Here is a 20,745-nt window from a genome sequence, read left to right as displayed (position 1 = left end):
CATTTAATGTGACATTTTATAATCTAATTCCCTCACCATGGCTTGATTTAATTCGATTATATTTCATTACCTTTGTTTTTCTTCTGTTGATGTTCATCTAATAATCTCTTTTCAAGACACTAATCATACCGTTCACCTGTTGTTCCAAGTCCTTTGCTGTCTCTGACAGACTTACAGTGTCATCAGCAAACCTTAACGTTTTTCTCTCTTCTCCCTGAACTTTACTTCTATCTCCAAATTTCTCTTTGGTTTCTTTTATCTCTCGCTTAATGTAAAAAATGAACGACATAAGAGATAAAGGACAATCCTGTCTCATTATCCTCCGAACTGCTACTTCCCTTTGATGTCTTTCGACTCTCTGGTTTCTTCACAAATTGTAAATAACCTTTCGCCCCCAGTATTTTAACCCTGCTAACTTCATTTAACATTGTTAATATCACTGCCTAAATCTCCAAGTGCTGGAAGTGAACGATTATCTTCCTTCAGTCTGTCTTCTAAGACATGTTGTAGGATCAGTATGGGCTCGGGTGTTCACACATTTCTCCAGAACCCAAACTGATCTTACACGAGGTCGCTTTCTACTAGTTTTTCCATTCTTCTGAAATAAATCGTGTCATCGTTTTGGAAAAATGACTTACTTTATGGTTCCGTAATATTCACACGTGTCACCACTCACCTTCTTTGGAACTGGAATTATTACAGTCTCTTAGAGGTCTCAGGCCATTTCACCTGTCTTGTGCATCCTTCATACCAGTGTATTAGTTTTTTCATAGTACGTTCTCTAAAAGATCTAAACAATCGAGGTAATGTCGCCTATCGCAAGGGCCTTATTTCAAAATAAGTCGTTCAGTGATCTATCATATTATTCTATAGTCTCATCTTCACCAACTTCTTCCTTCCTTTCTGCAGTGAGGTGACAAAAGTCATGGGATACCTCCTAATGTGGCGTCGGACCTCCTTTTAGACGGTGTAGTGCAGCCACTCGACGTGGTGTTGACACAACAAATCGCTGGAAGTCCCCTGCAGAAATACTCAGCAGTGTTTCCTCCGTGACCATCCATAGTTGCGATTGTGTTGCCGGTGCAGTATTTCGTGCGCGAACTGACCTCTCGATTATGTCCTGTAAATGTTCGACGGAATTCATGTCGGGCGATCTGAGTGAACAAATCGTTGGCTGGAGTTGTCCAGAACGTTCTTCAAACCAATCGCAAATAATTGTGACCCGGTGGCAGGATGCATCGTCAGCCACAAAAATTCCACCATTGTTTGCGAACATGAAGTCCATGAATGGCTGCAAATGGTCTCCAAGTAGCTGACCTTAACCATTTCCAGTCAATGATCGGTTCATTTGGACCAGAGGACCTAGTCCATACGATGTAAACAGAGGCCACACCATTAGGGCTCTCCACCATTAGCTTGCACAGTGCATAGTTGACAACTTGGGTCCATGGCTTCGTGGGGTCTAAGCCACACTCGAACTCTGCTATCAGCTCTTACCAACTAAAATCGGGACTCGAGTGACGAGGCAACGGTTTTCCAGTCGTCTAGGGTCCTATAGATATGGTCACGAGCCCAGCTTAGAAGAGGCTGTTAACAGTGGCACTCGTGTCGTTGCTATAGCCCATTGAGGCCAAACTGCATCGCACTGTCCTAACGGATACTTTCGTCGTACGTCCCACATTGATTTCTGTGGTTATTTCACACTGTACTGCTTATCTGCTAGCACTAACAAACCTACTCAAAAGCTACTGCTCCCGGTCGTTAAATGATGGCCGCCGACACATTGGGTTGTCCGTGGGGGTGGTTATGCCTGAAATTTGCTTCACACTCTTGACACTGTGGATCTCGGAATCATGATTTCCGTAACGATTACCGTAATGTATCTCCCATGCGTCTAGCTCCCACTCCGCGTTCAAAGTCTGTTAATTCCCGTCGTGCGGAAACAAATGACAGCTGCGCCAAAGCACTGCTCTTTTGTACGTTGAGCACGCGATACTACCGCTGTCTGGATATGTGCATATCGGTATCCCATTACTTTTTGTCACTTCAGTGTACAAGTTTGTTTCCCTTTTATACACTCGTCGTAAGTACCTACACTTACACAGTTCTTTGCTTTGGTATCTTAACTATTAATTTTGATAGAACTTCTTTTCTCGAAATGCGCCTTCAATTTTTCTACGGGCAGTATGTACCTTTCCGGTAGACATACGTGCTTTTTCAGTCTTGCATTTGTCCTGTAGGCATTATTTTCTTGGTCTTTTTGCAGTATCTGCCCATTATTAGATGATACACAAGTGCCCGGCGAGGATTTTGGTGCACATTACGTACAACTCGTACATGAGGTACGGAAGAAGAAGGGTGGCATTAATACGTAACTTTTATCCGATACTTTCCAGAATGAGATTTTCGCTCTGCAGCGGAGTGTGCGCTGATATGAAACTTCCCGGCAGATTAAAGCTGTGTGCCGGATCGAGACTCGAACTCGGGACCTTTGCCTTTCGCAGGCAAGTGCTCTACCAACTGGCAGAAGTAAAGCTGTGAGGACGGGGCGTGAGTCGTGCTTGGGTAGCTCAGATGGTAGAGCACTTGCCTGCGAAAGGCAAAGGTCCCGAGTTCGAGTCTCGGTCCGGCACACAGTTTTAATCTGCCAGGAAGTTTCATCCGATACTTTTCCGAAACTAGTATAGTTAAAGACCTAGCACCATGTACGATCAATAAGTTAAAGTAATACAAACTTTTTTCATTTTGAATTGCACTCTGACGTACCTAAAATAGATCTGCAAAGTGGAGTTAATTAAACTTGGGTCAGAGAAGCTCTTCTTGGAGTGCGATTGTGCTCCAGCTGTTGCGTCACGCGGCACCCGCCCACTGTTTACGCGGCGGCCAAAATGGAGCACGCAGGCAGGCGAGCCTACGGCGTCCGCACGCACTGCACGCAGCTCGCGGCGCGTGTCTGCTATCGATCGCTGGCGGCGGCGCAGCGGCGAGCGAGCCTCCGGCGCGGTGCTCAGGCCGTGTTGTAACCACCCGCCGCCAACTGGGTTAGCCGAGCCGGCCCGTGCTTTCACCCGCAGAGAAACCGGCCGGCTCGGGAACTAGACACCGCCACCGGCCACGCTGCCGCCTGCGAGGTCCACCACCTCCGCTGACGTCACTCTCCATCACACCAGCGTCTCACCAATTGTTGCCACACCACCGAGCGTCGAAAACATTTCGGTACGTTCACCTGCTCTGTGCCGCTGGGCGTCTGTCGTAGCACCATCCCGACTAGTACGCAGAGCGCAAAATAGCGCATACGACGTCACTGCGTGGGCGGTGACTGTTGATCTCTACCTCAAAGAGCCGCACGCTCGCTTTTCGCAATGTTCTCACTGTGGTGCTCTATCTTTTTTTGCGTAGCACGTTGTCGTGAAAATATCACGCAGCAGCAAACGAAGAAAATCAGAATGTCTAAAAGACAAAATACAGTTACACGGTCTGCCATTAGCGCTGAAACAGAAGAAGTGGGCAAAAATGAGGCAGCAAATTCGTCGTATAAGACTTCCGCTGGCAAGGAGGAGATTTGAACCCCACTGCTCTAGAATGCATATCCCGTACTTTAACCATCGAACTAACTTGCTTGGCAGTAAAGGTGCCATTCAGCAATTACATTCTGCGAAGCAAGGCCCTTACGTCGACCTTGCACCACTGATCATATTATGAAACGATATCGCTGTTTGGGTCTGACATCGCACGGAAACAAGGGCACCCATACTCGGGTCAAGCCCCCCCCCCCCCCCCCCCCCGCCCCAAGCTCGCAGGGAAAGGAAAAAAAAAATGGTTTTTTCACTGTTTTTCTCGCGAGAAAATGATTTAAACATCGGTATTACGACGTATTAACAGGGTACTTACAAATCACCATTCATCTTCCAAAATACCGTATTAAAAGTACTTCATACCTCCAGGTCTCTTCCTTGCACGGAAACAATGTATTAACGAAAAGCGAAGCAACAACTCATGCGGCGAAGATGAAAAGGAAGCACAGCATCATTTGGGTGCATTACGTCAAAATGATAGGCGCTTGAACGTACTGCCAGTGTGAATCCCGTCTCCGCAGCGTACCTACTCTTTAGGCAACGATCATGTGATGCTTATCGACATCAGAAGTCCTATCCAAGTATGCGGAGGTTTGGTCTATGACGCTTGTTTTCTTACCACCTCACGCGTTGATTCGAAGAAAACACTAGACCTGGAGGTACGCCCATTTCGACCATAAATATCCTCACACGAGAAACACAAACCCGCAATCTGTGCGAAAACACGGTAATAACTAGTCGATAAATGGTCTCAGCATTACACTAACTCAAGCGGGAAATGTAAAAGCGATACACGAAGCACAGCGTCCGAGAAATGGCGTCTCACGTGGCAGCGACGACGCTTCATTCACTCCTCTGTCGCTGTCCACATTGCTACAACACACGCGTTCGCCCGTGATGCTTCTCGCGTAGACGGTAGCCTTCAGTGTCCTCCGTGCACAGCAGCTAATAAGAAGTTAAGAGCGGGACAATAATACAGCCCTGTTCTCATGTATCATACAGCGCGACTCGAGAAGACGCTACGATGTAAGCGTGTGTTGCCATCGATAGTTCACTGGCCACACATGTATACTTCATGCGCTACGGTTATTGACGTCGGAAAGAGGAACAGACTAGTCGACAGTTTACATTCGTTTAGGATTCAAAGAATGCCATATTCGATCTACGGTCACAAACATGCAACAGTTCATTCGAAAAGGCGTTATAATTCTCTACATACCTGTGACAGTCCTCTGCAAGTACCAGTCGGCGACGAACTATCACTCGAAGCTCTGCAGTCGTCCCTCGTACACCAAACACGCCTCCAGCGCAGCGCCGGAAAATGTAGCCGGCGGCCTTACCAGGCACTCGGTAAGCTTCTTGGCGTCGACTGGGGGCACTGTAATCCAACACTGCGACTATCTTTTGCACCGTTGCACTGAGAAGAGTCGGTAGCACTGTTCACGATTAGGCGGGGACGTGAAGCACTGTTGACGAAACGCAACGTCGCGCTCGCGGAGACAGAGAGGAAAGAGCAACGCAGTGCAGCGGCTGCACAGGCAGTTGCTTCTGTACGACTGCTCGGGGCGGACGCTGGCACTGGTGTGAGCGCTGCGCCAGCTCAGGGACGGCGGCCAACCCCAGGAGTGCCAACCTACCGCAGACACAGCGTCTCCGCGCCGTGCCGCACCACGCGCCGCCCCTCCGCCTCCTGCCGCGCTGCCAACCTGCTACTGTCTGCTGTCTGCTCCGCGGTGCGCCCGCCCGTCCGGAGCGAGTTGTCCAGCCGCACGCGCTGCTTGTTTACACCCTCCGCCGCGTTTTCGGCGTCCTCGGGGCTAGCGCTGCGGTTTGAAATCTAGGACAGGGGTCTCCAAACTATGGCCCGCGGGCCGAAACCGGCCCGCGATAGCTGACCGGACATCCCCGGTATCCGGCCCGTCAAATATTTGAGGTGGTACCTATACTGCCAACAATTGAGTTTCGAGGCCGATCGCGACCAATACACCGCGACATTGGCTCTGCTACTCGCTACAAGACTACATAACTAAACTTATGCGTTGACATACTTTACCTCTGTTACTTCTTGCGGTAATAGTGTTGCTAACAATGATTTTGACATTTCGTTAACTTTGCAGGACGCTTTCGTGAAGAATGTGCAGTGACATACTTTTTTGTCGGTGAAATTTGCCAGAATAAAATACGCCAGAACTTCGGTCAGGTACGTTCACCAGTCAAAATTATGTAATTAAATAAAAATCGTGCTAGGGTGCTTTAATCCCACTAAGTAGATCTTGGCCCTTATGACTTCGTGGAGGAGTCAATGTGGCCCGCGGACTAAAAAGTTTGGAGACCCCTGATCTAGGAGAATGTTGCGGTTCGTCCTCGCGTAGAATATCAAACCACTCTTACGGTGATTAACGTGGTAATGTTGTTGAGCCGCAATGTTCTCTCACAATATTCTCTCAAATTGTTGAGTTACAACTGCGACGACGCTTCAACTTATGGTTAGTATGCTAATGCAGCTTGTTTCGTTTAGAAAATAAATCGCCTTTCCCGGGACATTCATGTATACTTGTGGTTAGTATGCTAATGTAGCATGTTTCGTTTAGAGACTAAATCGCCTTTTCCGGGACATTGCTTTAGATGGTGCATCCATATCTAAATGTGAACATCTTTCGTTAGGCTTTACGGTGACTGTTATTGATATCGAATGAAACGACCAGCTCACTGTTACCAGTTACTGTTTATTTATATCCTCGACGCGTTTCTAAAAAATGGTTCAAACGGTTCTGAGCACTATCGGACTTAATATCTGAGGTCATCAGTCCCCTAGAACTTAGAACTACTTAAACCTAACTAACCCAAGAACATCACACACAGCCATGCCCGAGGCAGGATTCGAACTTGCTACCGTAGCGGTCGCGTGGTTCCAGACTGAAGCGCCTAGAACCGCTCGGTCACACCGTCCGGCCGCGTTTCTAAGATTTAAACCTCCATCGCCTGGTGGATTTATATGTGTTAATACAACAAGTATGTATTGTGATACGACTTGTAGGTAACCTGTGGCTCTGATTAGTGGAGGAGGTTTCTGACTAACAGCTAAACGTAAATGCGAAAATAAAGCAACTAAAATAGAATACCAGCAGTGTTCATGGACTTCTTTCTCTGTCGTTATACATTATGTTGTCGTTGTGGTCTTCAGTCCAGAGACTGGTTTGATGCAGTTCTCCATGCTACTCTGTCCTGTGCAAGTTTCTTCATCTCCGAGTAACTATTGCAACCTACATCCTTCTGAATCTGTTTAGTATATTCTTGCATTGGTCTCCCTCTACGATTTTTACCCTCCGCGCTTCCCTCCAATACTAAATTGGTGATCCCTCAATGCCTCAGAACGTGTACTACCAACCGATCCCTTCTTCTAGTCAAGTTGTGCCACAAATTTCTCTTCTCCCCAGTTCTATTCAATACCTCCTCATTATTTACGTGATCTACTCATCTAATCTTCAGTATTCTTCTGTAGCACCAAATTTCGAAAGCTTCTATTCTCTTCTTGTCTAAACTATTTATCGTCCATGTTTCACTTCCATGCATGGCTGCACTACGTAGAAATACTTTCAGAAAAGACTTCCTGTCACTTAAATCTATACTATACATATAAATATTAGATACAAACTGTAATACTTTGTAAACAATGATGGTGTCTGGAAAGTACTCGGTGCAAAGAATGTGTAGCAAAAACAGAAAAAATTATGTCGAAATGCAAGGAACATATAGCAAAACAACACTTTTATTTCAGAGAAAGCTTTAAAGCATTTGGAGATCTTTGATTGAGATTATTTGTACATCCATTGGACTAAAAATTTCAAGTGGTGTACCAGGTGTTACAAAAAAGCAATGGAAATTTTTTAATTTCATAGGGTTTATACAGCAGATTTTCAATTTTGTTATATTGTTGCCACGCATGTATCTGATGTATGTTTGCATTTTCAGCTGTTTTGAATATTTGGTTTATTGTTGACAGTCGAAAACGCTATACGTGTTTTCGAGTGCTCGGCGAATTTGTACTTTCGAAAAAGATGGATCAACGAATTTACATTACATTTTGTTTGAAAATGGAATAAAGTGCAACACCGCATTCGAAATCTTAATTGTGGCTTTTGGCGAATCTGCTATGAGTAAGACAAGAGTTTTCGAGTGGTATAAACGTTCCCAAGACTATCGAAAGAGATTGTAGAGGACGACCGCACTGGACGCGCTAGCACATCAACTACTGACGAACAATGTGGTAGAAGTAAGGAAAATGGTTCTGGAAAATCTCCGAATCATGTCACAGAGGTTGCTGATGATGTCGACGTATCCTTCGGCTGATACAAAGAAATTTTTTCACATTTTTTGGGCACGAAACGTACAGCAGCAAAGTTTCTTCCGAAACTGTTGAATTTCGATAAAAATCGACGTCCCGCAGACATCGCTTAGGAATTACTGAATGAATCCGACAACGATCCATAATTTATAAAGAAATGTATAAAAGGTGACGAAACATGGGTACACGGATATGACGTCGAAAGCAAGGCCAAGAAGAAGAGCCAGGACCGAAAAAAATTCGACAAGTGCGATCACATGTGAAAATTCTTCACAGTGTTTTCTTCGATTGCAGTGGGATAATGCATTATGAGTTCCTGCCTTATGGGTGAACGTCCAGTAGGGAATAATACCTGGAAGTTATGTACTGTTTGCGTCAAGCATTCCAAAGAAAACGACAGAATTGTGCCAAAACCAGTTGTGAAAATTGCTCCTGCTCACACCTCAATGCTTATTTGTCATTTTTTCGCTAATATCAAAACCGTTTTGATGCCTCAGCCACCGTGTTCGGCACATGGCCTCCTGCACCTTCTTTCTATTCCCGAGGCTGAAGAAAACTATGAAAGGACATCGTTTTGCCACCATTGATGACATACAAACAGAATCACTGTAGTAGTTTAACACCATAATGAAAAGTGAGTTCCATAATTGCTTTCAAGATTGGAAGGAGTGCTGGCGTAAGTGTGTTGTATGTGAGGGGGATTACTCTGAAGGGGACAAAGTTGGTGTTGATGAATAAATAAAGATTCTGCAAGAAAAACAAAAATTCTCGTTACTTTTGGATCACATTTTATGCAAGTCCTTTTCTGTGAAGTTTGTTTGGCGTAACTTTCGTATTCGCTCATGCAATAAGGTGACATGTTACAAACTTGAAATGGAATAATTATATTGCCAATAGTGATAAAATTATACATAAATAACAATTTTGGCTGGGACTGAGTGATAGAGGATGAAAGGATTACGAGAAACAGAACTAAGTTTTGGATACGCTATAGCTATGGAGCTATGGGTTTGTTTAACTTACAACTAAGTAAATGATGAAAGGCTGGGTTGTGTTGGGTTGTTTGGGGGAACAGACCAAACAGCGAGGTCGGTTTCATCGGATTAGGGAAGAACGGGAAAGGAAGTCGGCCGTGCCCTTTCAAAGGACCCATCCCGGCATTTGCCTGGAGCGATTTACGGAAATCACGGAAAATCTAAATCAGGATGGCCGGACGCGAGATTGAACCGTCGTCCTCCCGAAAGCGAGTCCAGTGTACTAACCACTGCGCCACCTCGCTCGGTAAATGATGAAGTAATTCATTGATACATACTTAAAGATAAACGGAAAGATATACTCTTAATAATATAAAGAGATATGTGAAATATCAGGCTGAAATGGAGTACAAACGTCGGTTTTATTTGGGAGGATCTATTGAGTTTTATGTGATAATCTAATTGTTGTTCATTTGGAAAATATCAAAATAAACACGCAGATTATTACTGTTATTATCACAGGATTAATTAATACGGAGATCAATTAACAACTACATTTTGTTGCCTTCCTGATATTTTCTGTCAAGCCTGTCTAGTCAGTGCCTCCTGCTTACGTATCCCGCGATGCTCCATAATTTCGATGGTGTGGTCATTCCCAGAACGTCGTGGTCTCTCGCGTTTATGTCTGAGAGGTGGTTTCCATTCAGAAATTTCCTTTGGCTGTCGATGATCTGGCATTCTCAACAGATGTGCGTACCACTTTTTTTCAATTCTGTCTATCAGCGTTTCATCTGTCTTCATTCGAGCTCTCACTTTGTCATTAGTTTTCTATTCTTGATATTCTGGGATTCCTTCGTAAATAGTCAATTTCCACGGCTGTTATTCTTCTTTTAAGAACAGTATTTAAAATCCGTAGTTCTGACCCATAGCTAACCTAAACATGAAAAATAGCTAAATTAATTCATGGAAAATATGAAGGGGAGGAATCAATACAGGGTGCTTCACAATTCATGTTACACACTTGTAGAGGTTATAGAGGGAACTCAGTGGATCAAGTTTTACATGGGAACCCATGCCCAGGAACGTCATCCGACGACGCTACAGAGCGTCGAAGTTATTGGCGCCGGCGCCTGTAAATGTATGCACATACAGGGTGATACCATGATGATGTTACAGACTTTCACAGATGATGGAGAAGGATAAATGCAACAATTTGAGGTAAGGATCGCTGTACCGGAAACAGAGGAGTCGAAAGTTATAGGCGAAAACCGTTCTGATACCTCTGACAGTGCAATACACGACCGGCACTGTTGTTGCTAAGAATGTAGAGTATGCACCTTTCAAAGGTGATGGTATGGAGCAAAACAAGAAAGATGTTAGGTAAACATGGGCTCTAAAATGTATACCTTAAGAGCTATGAGAACTTGTTGAATAAAGATGAAAAAGTGCTCATAGCTCCTCAAGTATGCCGTTTAGAGCCCATGGTTATTGGACTTTTTTCCTTTTCTTGGTTTCTGTTAGCATTAAAAGTTGCATACCCTACATTCTTTGCAATAACAGTACCGGTACATGTATTCAACTCCCAGAGATATCAGAAGATAAAACGGTGTGTATACATACATTTACAGGCGCTGGCTCCGATAACTTTGGCGATGTGTAGTGTCGTTGGATGACGTTTGCGGACATGAGTTCCTATGTGAAACTTCATCTACTAAGTCGCTTCTACACCCTTCAGAAGTGTATAACATGAATTGTGAAACACACTGTACAACCCACAATTATGACTGCAGGCGATTTGATACAGCTGCACGGTTTGCCTCACCGAGAAGCTGGGCGATACTACCGAAGATTCAACCTTGGTCTATCTGGTGGCGTAATCACTAAATCATTCTCTCGAACTGTGCATTATGTCTTTTAAACCAATGGCGAATTATTGTGGCCCGCCGAGCGTTCTCAGGCGCCGTGTCACGGTTCGCGCAGCTCACCCCGTCGGGGGTTCGAGGCCTCTCTTGGGAATGGGTGTATGTGTTGTCCTTAGCGTAATTTAGTTTAAGTTAGATTAAGTAGTGTGTAAGCCTAGGGACCGATTACCTCAGCAGTTTGGTCCCGTAGTTCTTACTACAAATTTCCTAAAGTTGTGTCCCAGTAACACGGCGCCTTGTCATCCATAAAAATTCCAAATAATCCATCGTTGTTGGGAACATCGTGACGTCCATGAATGGCTGCAAACGATCTCCCAGTAGCCGAATATAACCATTTCCTGGGCGGCCAGAGTGGCAGAGCGGTTCTAGGCGCTACAGTCTGGAACCGCGCGACTGCTACGGTCGCAGGTTCGAATCCCGCCTCGGGCATGGATGTGTGTGATGTCCTTAGGTTCTTTGGTCTAGGGGACTGATGACCTCAGCAGTTAAGTCCCATAGTGCTCAGAGCCATTTGAACCACAATTTCCTGTCAATGATCGGTTCAGTTGGACCAGAGGCCCCAGTCTACTCCACGTAAGCACAGTCCACACCATGGTGGAGCCACCACCAGCTTGCACAGTGCCTTGTTGAGAATTAGGGTCTATGGCTTCGTGGTGTCTGCTGTTGGCAAAGGCACTCGCGTCGGTCGTCTGCTGCCGTAGTCCAGTAAGCCAAATTCCACCGCACTGTCCTGCGGTTATTTCACGCAGTGCTGCTTGTCTGTTAGCACTCTACGCAAACGCAGTTGTTCTCGGTCCTGAAGTGAAGGCTGTCGGCCACTAAGTTGTCCGTGGGGAGAGATAATGACCGAAATTTGGTGTTCTCGGCACATTCATGACACTTTGGATTCCGGAATACTGAATTTCCTAACGATTTCCGGAATGGAATTTCCCATGAATCTAGCTCCAAGTGTCATTCCGTTTTCAAAGTCTGTTAATTCCAATTGCGCGGGCATAATCACGTCAGAAACCTTTTCACATGATCACCTAAGTGCAAATGACAGCTCCGCCTTTCATACCTTGTGCGCGGGATACTACCGCCATCTGTGTATGTGCGTATCGCAATCCCGTGACTTCTGACACTTCATTGTACATGTTCAGATCGGAAGATGGCAGTTAATATTGCTGAAACTAGTAATCCACTAATCTGTTATCAGAGCGATCTTGGCAGACAAATAAAAGCACTCCGTCTTCAGGCCACAAGTGGCCCATCGGGACCATCCGACCGCCTTGTCATCCTCAGATGCGGATAGAAGGGGCGTGGGGTCAGCACACCGCTCTCCCGATCGTTATGATGGTTTTCTTTGACCGGAGATGCTACTTTTCGGTCAAGTAGCTCCTCATTGGCATCACGAGGCTGAGTGCACCCCGAAAAATGGCAACAGCGCATGGTGGCCTGGATGGTCACCCATCCAAGTGCCGGCCACGCCCGACAGCGCTTAACTTCGGTCATCTGACGGGAGCCGGTGTATCCATTGCGGCAAGGCCGTTGCCCTTGGCAGACAAATAACAGTTTTCATAAGCAGACCCCTCTTGCTAAGAATGAGACTGCAATTTCTCAGCTCTTTCTTTAGAAGGAAGGAAGAAAGGAAGAATTGTCCTGTCGACAACAAAGCCATTAGAGACGGAACACAAATTCAGATTAGGAAAGAGTGGGGGAGGAAATAGACTGTGCCATTTTTTAAAAAAAAGGCTCCGGGGTACTCCTTAAGCGATTTAGTGAACTCCTGGAGGACCCAAATCTTGATGGCCAGACGGGGATTTGAACCGTCGTCCTCCCGAATGCGAGTCCATTATGCATTTCCTTTACAATCCTCCTTAAAGGCTGTAATCGTTCATTCTGCCTTTCTACTTGTCTACAAGTCTCCATGTTTTATGTGAGCCAGGCCTAAAATAGCTCCTGCAAACTTAGTGTATCAGTATGGGATGAATTTATTTTCTACGCATTTTTTAATAAATAAATTGCAGCTTGTTTGTACTCAAGCAATAAACTGAAGCTATTTCACCGTTCAACTTGGTATCCTGCGACCGTATTGCTATCTTTTTTGGAGTGGTTCTCTTGCTACCAACTTGTTGCTTGGAGACAAATTGTTGTTGCCGAGAAATTCTTCTTTAAAATTTAGACTGTGTGTCCCCATGTGCACCCGTATAAACTATGAATTGAAAGTTAGTTGAAAAAGTCATTGTTCGTAGGGTATCTGAAAGCGTGGTTGGCTCAAATGGCTCTGAGCACTATGGGACTTAACATCTGAGGTCATCAGTCCCCTATAACTTAGAACTACTTAAACCTAACCAACCTAAGGACATCACACACATCCATGCCCGAGGCAGGATTCGAACCTGCGACCGTAGCGATCGCGCGGTTCCAGACTCAAGCGCCTAGAACCGCTCGGTCACACTGGCCGGCAAAGCGTGGTTGCCTTTTTAAGATTTGAGGATGCTAATCACTAGGGGGCCAAACAAAAGCATTTGTCACATTTAACCTGAAAATCTAGTTGTTAAGCTCAAAACTACGCAGCCAGTTATTTGCGGTGAAAATATAATGTTCACAAGTCGCAGTATTTTACTTTTTAACAAAAACTCCGTTTATTCAGTTTATCACTGTATCAACACAGTAACTGTTTATTATGAGTTGAAGTACAACGGTTTGAGAGCTTAAAACTAAACCAGAGCAATATCTCATGTGAAATGTCGCACAAACCTCCGGAAAAAGATAGGGAAATAAATCAAAGTTTATTCGGCATATGTTTTAAATTAACGTAGCTATTAAAAGAGTTAAAATTACAATTTCATATCACTAGCAAATATTATCAGTAAAGTTCAGATTATTTCGCCTGACGTGAATCATTATAGTTCACAAACCGAAATATTTTCAGAGTATTCGCTGTCATCACACGCGAATACCACAAATCTCCGTTTCAACACTAACATTTTGTAGACTATTGAGAGGAGATCAGTTCATCGCTCATACATAAGTTTTGCCTCTTCTAGCACTCAAAGCCGAATGTGTCCAACTGACCAACTCACCACGAGCATGATGGCTGCCAGTTATTTAAATCCTCGGGTTGTCGCGAATCAAGTTCATACACTCCAGTTTTCCGGGAATTACTTAGAAACTATTAATTTTATGCTAAATACACGTATCATACATAAGATTGTATGTAAATTCCATCAGCTTCAGATTGCTATTCTTGAATTTATACTAAATTTAATATTGTTTTCAGTAACTTAATTATGTTATGTTATGGTAAACGTTGTTTTATGCTGCTTCGTTGTTAATAAGTACAAATAAACAGAACTAAGTTTATGTTTATGTTAATATTGTAGTGCTTATAAGCCCAGCCACGCCCATTACACTGTCGCAACAAGATGGCCACTCATAATCGCGTCTGCTTTTTACAATTTATGGTCATTCTTATAGGGATGTAATCTCACCACCACTATCCACTATTAATCCCAGAAGTTTGTGAGGGATAACTGTTTTCTGTTACGGTCTACTGAATTTTGACATTCTGTGAAGTGTAATATTGTATATAAAAAGCTAGTTACTTGTCTTTGTACCATGTAGGTATGTTACCTAGATCCTACTGCAAATAACTGTAGTTTTTAGTGGGCGTTTACATTATTTATTTATTTTGTGTCAGAAGCAAACTAAAACATTATTGCATACATTACTGCATTATATTACTACATACGTTATGGTTTATAAATAAAACCAGTCAAAGAATACAATGTATATACACTACTGGCCATTAAAATTGCTACACCAAGAAGAAATGCAGATGATAAACGGGTATTCATTGGACAAATATATTATACTAGAACTGACATGTGATTACATTTTCACGCAATTTGGGTGCGTAGATCCTGAGAAATCAGTACCTAGAACAACCACCTCTGGCCGTAATAACGACCTTGATACGCCTGGGCATTGAGTCAAACAGAGCTTGGATGGCGTGTACAGGTACAGCTGCCCATGAAGCTTCAACACGATACCACAGTTCATCAAGAGTAGTGACTGGCGTATTGTGACGAGCCAGTTGCTTGGCCACCATTGACCAGACGTTTTCAATAGGTGAGAGATCTGGAGAATGTGCTGACCAGGGCAACAGTCGAACATTTTCTGTATCCAGAAAGGCCCGTACAGGACCTGCAACATGCGGTCGTGCATTATCCTGCTGAAATGTAGGGTTTCGCAGGGATCGAATGAAGGGTAGAGCCACGGGTCGTAACACATCTGAAATGTAACGTCCACTGTTCAAAGTGGCGTCACTGCGAACAAGAGGTGACCGAGACGTGTAACCAATGGCACCCCATACCATCACGACGGGTGATACGCCAGTATAGCGTTGTCGAATACACGCTTCCAATGTGCGTTCACCGCGATGTCGCCAAACACGGATGCGACCATCATGATGCTGTAAACAGAACCTGGTGTCACCCGAAAAAATAACGTTTTGCCATTCGTGCACCCAGGTTCGTCGTTGAGTACACCATCGCAGGCGCTCCTGTCTGTGATGCAGCGTTAAGGGTAACCGCAGCGACGGTCTCCGAGATGATAGTCCATGCTGCTGCAAACGTCGTCGAACTGTTCGTGCAGATGGTTGTTGTCTTGCAAACGTCCCCATCTGTTGACTCAGGGATCGAGACGTGGCTGCACGATCCGTTACAGCCATGCGAATAAGATGCCTGTCATCTCGACTGCTAGTGATACGAGGCCGTTGGGATTCAGCACGGCGTTCCGTATTACCGTCCTGAAGCCACCGATTCCATATTCTGCTAACAGTCATTGGATCTCGACCAACGCGAGCAGCAATGTCGCGATACGATAAACCGCAATCGCGGTAGGCTACAATCCTACCTTTATCAAAGTCGGAAACGTGATGGTACTTATTTCTCCTCCTTACACGAGGTATCACAACAACGTTTCACCAGGCAAGGCCAGTCAACTGCTGTTTGTGTATGACAAATTGATAGGAAACTTTCCTCATGTCAGCACGTTGTAGGTGTCGCCACCGGCGGCAAATTTGTGTGAATGTTCTGAAAAGCCAATCATTTGCATATCACAGAATCTTCTTCCTGTCGGTTAAATTTCGCGTCTGTAGCACATCATCTTCGCCGTGTAGCAATTTTAATGGCCAGTATGTACATTGGTTGATTTTGCTATACAATGGATGCCCAAAAATTAGCAACGCCCAGTGCACTTTGTGTAGCATTTACAAGATCTTCCATAGTGCACACAGTTGGAGGTAATGTGCTTTGTAGCAGATGTGATGATGTCTGCACGGCAGCTGCACAGTCACACTTGAGAAAGTCCACCTGGAAGCCCCACCTCTGCAGGTTGCTCTTCGATCTTGTGACACAGGAAAGCAGGCGAGTAAGTGATTTCCATGTGGACCTCTCTCTGTGTGGACTGGGCGAAGAGTTTCTTGTGGAATCAGCCACTCCTCCAGATGCTGGCATCTGGCGTGTCATCTCTTCTCCCCGTATTGGTGTGGAGTGTCAGCGAGTGCTTCTGTGCTGTGAAGAAAGCTCTTTCTAGACAGAAGTCTTTGCTGTGCCAGTTGATGGTCATGTAGTGGGTGGGCTTTGGAAGTTAGCGCCATTTTAATTTCATTTTGTGCTGCTGTATTCCGTTGGATGTCTGGAGGGGCTAGGCCGGATAAGCAGTGCTGTTTTTCCACGGGTGTGGCTCTCAGACAGCCTGTGATGATACGACATGTCTCGTTCAGAGCAGCATCAACTTTCTTGGTATGTGTGGATCTGCACCATACTGGGCAAGCCTATTCAGCTGCAGAGTAGCATAGCGCTAGTGCTGATGTCCGCACTGTATTTGGCTGTGCTCCCCATGTTTTCCTGTCAGCTTCCTAACAGCATTATTCCTGGCAGCCACTTTGTTTTTAAGCAGTGCTCCTTGTATGTGAGAGCACGGTCCAAAGTGACCCCGAGGTATTTTGGTGTCTTTCAATGTTCTAGAAATGTTCCTTCACACTCTATCTGTACGGTTCTGCTAACCTATTTGTTTCTAAGGTGGAAAGTGCAGATCTGGGTTGTAGATGGATTTCGTTCCAGCTGATTGTCCCTGTAATAGACACAAAATTTTGTCAAAGCATCAGTGAGCTTCTGCTCCACACTCTCAAAGTAATATCCTCACGCTGTGATAACAGGGCATCTGCATATATGAAGCTTTGTGTTCTGCTTCTTTGTGCTTGATATTCCACAAAATATCTTCGATTCTGCAGTAGATTTCTAATATACAGGTTAGTTGGTAGTCCTTGGTGAGGTTATATAGCTTCAGCAACAAGAGCCTATGGTTGACAGTGTCGTAGGCTGCTCAGAGATCTATAAACACAGCTCCTGTGATCTGCCGCCTTTCGAAGCCGTCCTCTATATGCTGTGTCAGCTTGAACACCTGTGCTGTGCAGCTCTTCCCTTGTCTGAATCCTGATTGTTGGGGGATCAGTAATCGTCTATCATGTCTGTTACTCTTTGGAGGATTAGCCTTTCCAACACCTTGTACAGGTGGCTTAGATGGGTGATAGGCCTATAGCTTTTGGGATCATCCCGGTCTTTTCCTGGCTAAAGGATAGCTATGATTTTTGCTTTCCTCCAGGATTTCGGTATCTTGCAGCACTTGATACAATTATTCATTAGTTCGAATAGCCAGCACTTTACGCTTGGACCAAAGTTCTTGATCTGTTCAGTTCTTGTATCACCAACCCCTGCTGCTTTTCCCACTTTGCACTTGTTTAGAGCAGAGTCGAGGTCGCTCAGACAGAAAGGTCGAGACAGAAAGGACGACTCGGACTCGGACTCCCTTTCCAGGGTTCGTCTCCCGATTTTACTGGTGCGGTCAGGTTTACCACTTTTCAAGAGCTGGTATGCAATCTGGCTGGCCTTCGCATTTGTATGTGTATTTGCTTGGGAGAAATCGTTGTTGAGAGGTCGTAGCAATTTACTCATAGAAAGGCATCTCATTTGGACCATTCTTACAAATTACTTTACTGGCCAAATTGTTAAGACGATAATGCGACAGTAATGGTGACGTCAAACTCCCATGCGATTCACCCGCAAGGGCTGCCAGACAGCTCCTTGATGTCATAGCTCCAAGCAGCTCCACGATGTTCGTTTGCATCCACGCCTTTCAGCCAGTCATCCTCACGGACAGAATTAAGGAATTTCCATTGTCACTTTTCTAACTGGTTCCTGCCAGGCAGTTTCTCAACTTTTATTTCCAACATATGTTGCAAACAATCAGCCATCATGGAAAAACTCACTGGCCTCGTTGCCCATATAGAAGGCTCTAATCGCAATCGATTTAGAATAATTACGGAAGTCCTATCCCTAATCTCCTGGCTGGAAAAAAACCCTCCGTCCATTGGATACTAGAAAATTGACTCTGGTGTCCGCGTTAGCCAAAACAAAAGCCCTTATGCGCAGCCAGACCTGGTATTCTCTACCTCTTTGCGAATTTCGACGCTAGGTGGAGTCACAGTAGGTGAGACTTTGACAATTAATAAATGCTGACATTCGTGATGAGCTTGGAAAGTTGTTACATCATGAGAGGAGGCAGTTTTGTTTGTGATATTTGCCACAGTAAACACTTTTCCTGAGTACATGTGAATCGTTAACTGCAGAAAGGATATATGTTCAAAATTTTAAAAATTCGTTTTTTTTGCATTAAAGAAGTCGAACTTGGTAGGTGCGCCGTTTACTGCAGATACGTAACTTTTCCACAGTCAATAAAGCGCCTCTAGTAACAAATATAATTCACCAGTTACTACAGAAGGGAAGTATGTCTTGGACGTGTTTCCTTTCTGCTGTTAACAATACAGGGATTTTGATATGATCGGGAGAAAACTGAGAAAACAAGAACGAAATCACACTTTTATTGAGGTAATAAGCCTCACACTGGCTTCTTCGTAGAAGAAAGACAAATTTAGTGTTATTCTCATGAAAACAGAAGACATTAGAGATTACAATGCATTGTGCGAACAAGGAAATCGCGTGGCAGGCACTACGTGTCGAGCGTTGGTTGAAGTTTGCATCTATAGCTATATAGCTACTCTGCAATTCACAATTAAATGCCTGGCAGAGGGTTCATCGGACCACCTTTAAGCTGCTACGCTACCGTTCCACTCTCGAACAGCACGCGGGAAAAACGAACACTTAAATCTTTCCAGGCGAGCTAAGATTTCTCTTATTTTATTATGATGATTGTTGTATCCGGGACGTACGGAACAACAAAGACAGGAGTCGTCAGTGGAAAAACAAGTTTAATCTCTCAGTTGAAGTTCACACAAGATCTGAACACCAACACTGTCAGACGGAATTGTACACTGAGTCTCTATCACACTCATACAACACTGTCACTTCAAGTCTGCGTAAGTCCTTAGTTACAAGCGGTGACTACGAACACTTTGCGAGACTGCAGCCAGACTCAACACTGCCGTCCGTGGAGGGGCGTGTGCTCTTAACTAGTCCGGGCGCGCGTGAGTGCACAGGACGCCGGTGAGCCCGCGGTGGCGTGGCATGGCGTGATTGGCCCGTAGTCAGTAGATTGCTACACTCCTGGAAATGGAAAAAAGAACACATTGACACCGGTGTGTCAGACCCACCATACTTGCTCCGGACACTGCGAGAGGGCTGTACAAGCAATGATCACACGCACGGCACAGCGGACACACCAGGAACCGCGGTGTTGGCCGTCGAATGGCGCTAGCTGCGCAGCATTTGTGCACCGCCGCCGTCAGTGTCAGCCAGTTTGCCGTGGCATACGGAGCCCCACCGCAGTCTTTAACACTGGTAGCATGCCGCGACAGCGTGGACGTGAACCGTATGTGCAGTTGACGGACTTTGAGCGAGGGCGTATAGTGGGCATGCGGGAGGCCGGGTGGACGTACCGCCGAATTGCTCAACACGTGGGGCGTGAGGTCTCCACAGTACATCGATGTTGTCGCCAGTGGTCGGCGGAAGGCGCACGTGCCCGTCGACCTGGGACCGGACCGCAGCGACGCACGGATGCACGCCAAGACCGTAGGATCCTACGCAGTGCCGTAGGGGACCGCACCGCCACTTCCCAGCAAATTAGGGACACTGTTGCTCCTGGGGTATCGGCGAGGACCATTCGCAACCGTCTCCATGAAGCTGGGCTACGGTCCCGCACACCGTTAGGCCGTCTTCCGGTCACGCCCCAACATCGTGCAGCCCGCCTCCAGTGGTGTCGCGACAGGCGTGAATGGAGGGACGAATGGAGACGTGTCGTCTTCAGCGATGAGAGTCGCTTCTGCCTTGGTGCCAATGACGGTCGTATGCGTGTTTGGCGCCGTGCAGGTGAGCGCCACAATCAGGACTGCATACGACCGAGGCACACAGGGCCGACACCCGGCATGATGGTGTGGGGAGCGATCTCCTACACTGGCCGTACACCACTGGTGATCGTCGAGGGGACACTGAATAGTGCACGGTACATCCAAACCGTCATCGAACCCATCGTTCTACCATTCCTAGACCGGCAAGGGAACTTGCTGTTCCAACAGGACAATGCACGTCCGCATGTATCCCGTGCCACCCAACGTGCTCTAGAAGGTGTAAGTCAACTACCCTGGCCAGCAAGATCTCCGGATCTGTCCCCCATTGAGCATGTTTGGGACTGGATGAAGCGTCGTCTCACGCGGTCTGCACGTCCAGCACGAACGCTGGTCCAACTGAGGCGCCAGGTGGAAATGGCATGGCAAGCCGTTCCACAGGACTACATCCAGCATCTCTACGATCGTCTCCATGGGAGAATAGCAGCCTGCATTGCTGCGAAAGGTGGATATACACTGTACTAGTGCCGACATTGTGCATGCTCTGTTGCCTGTGTCTATGTGCCTGTGGTTCTGTCAGTGT

General features: G+C 45.7%; 1 long non-coding RNA gene across 1 annotated transcript in view; it reads right to left on the bottom strand.

The window, feature by feature from the left end:
• LOC124607421 overlaps positions 1-5,182 on the bottom strand; it is a 1,003,590-nt gene extending 998,408 nt beyond the window's left edge. The window contains exon 1 of the long non-coding RNA XR_006978829.1: positions 4,795-5,182. This is a non-coding gene — a long non-coding RNA (uncharacterized LOC124607421). The remainder of the gene's footprint in view (positions 1-4,794) is intronic.
• Positions 5,183-20,745: the final 15,563 nt, after the last annotated feature.

The sequence above is a fragment of the Schistocerca americana genome, chromosome 3, assembly GCF_021461395.2.
Source record: "Schistocerca americana isolate TAMUIC-IGC-003095 chromosome 3, iqSchAmer2.1, whole genome shotgun sequence".
Lineage (NCBI taxonomy): Eukaryota > Metazoa > Arthropoda > Insecta > Orthoptera > Acrididae > Schistocerca > Schistocerca americana.
Note: the sequence above shows the minus strand (reverse complement) of the source record. Positions and strands in the feature narration are given on the sequence as shown.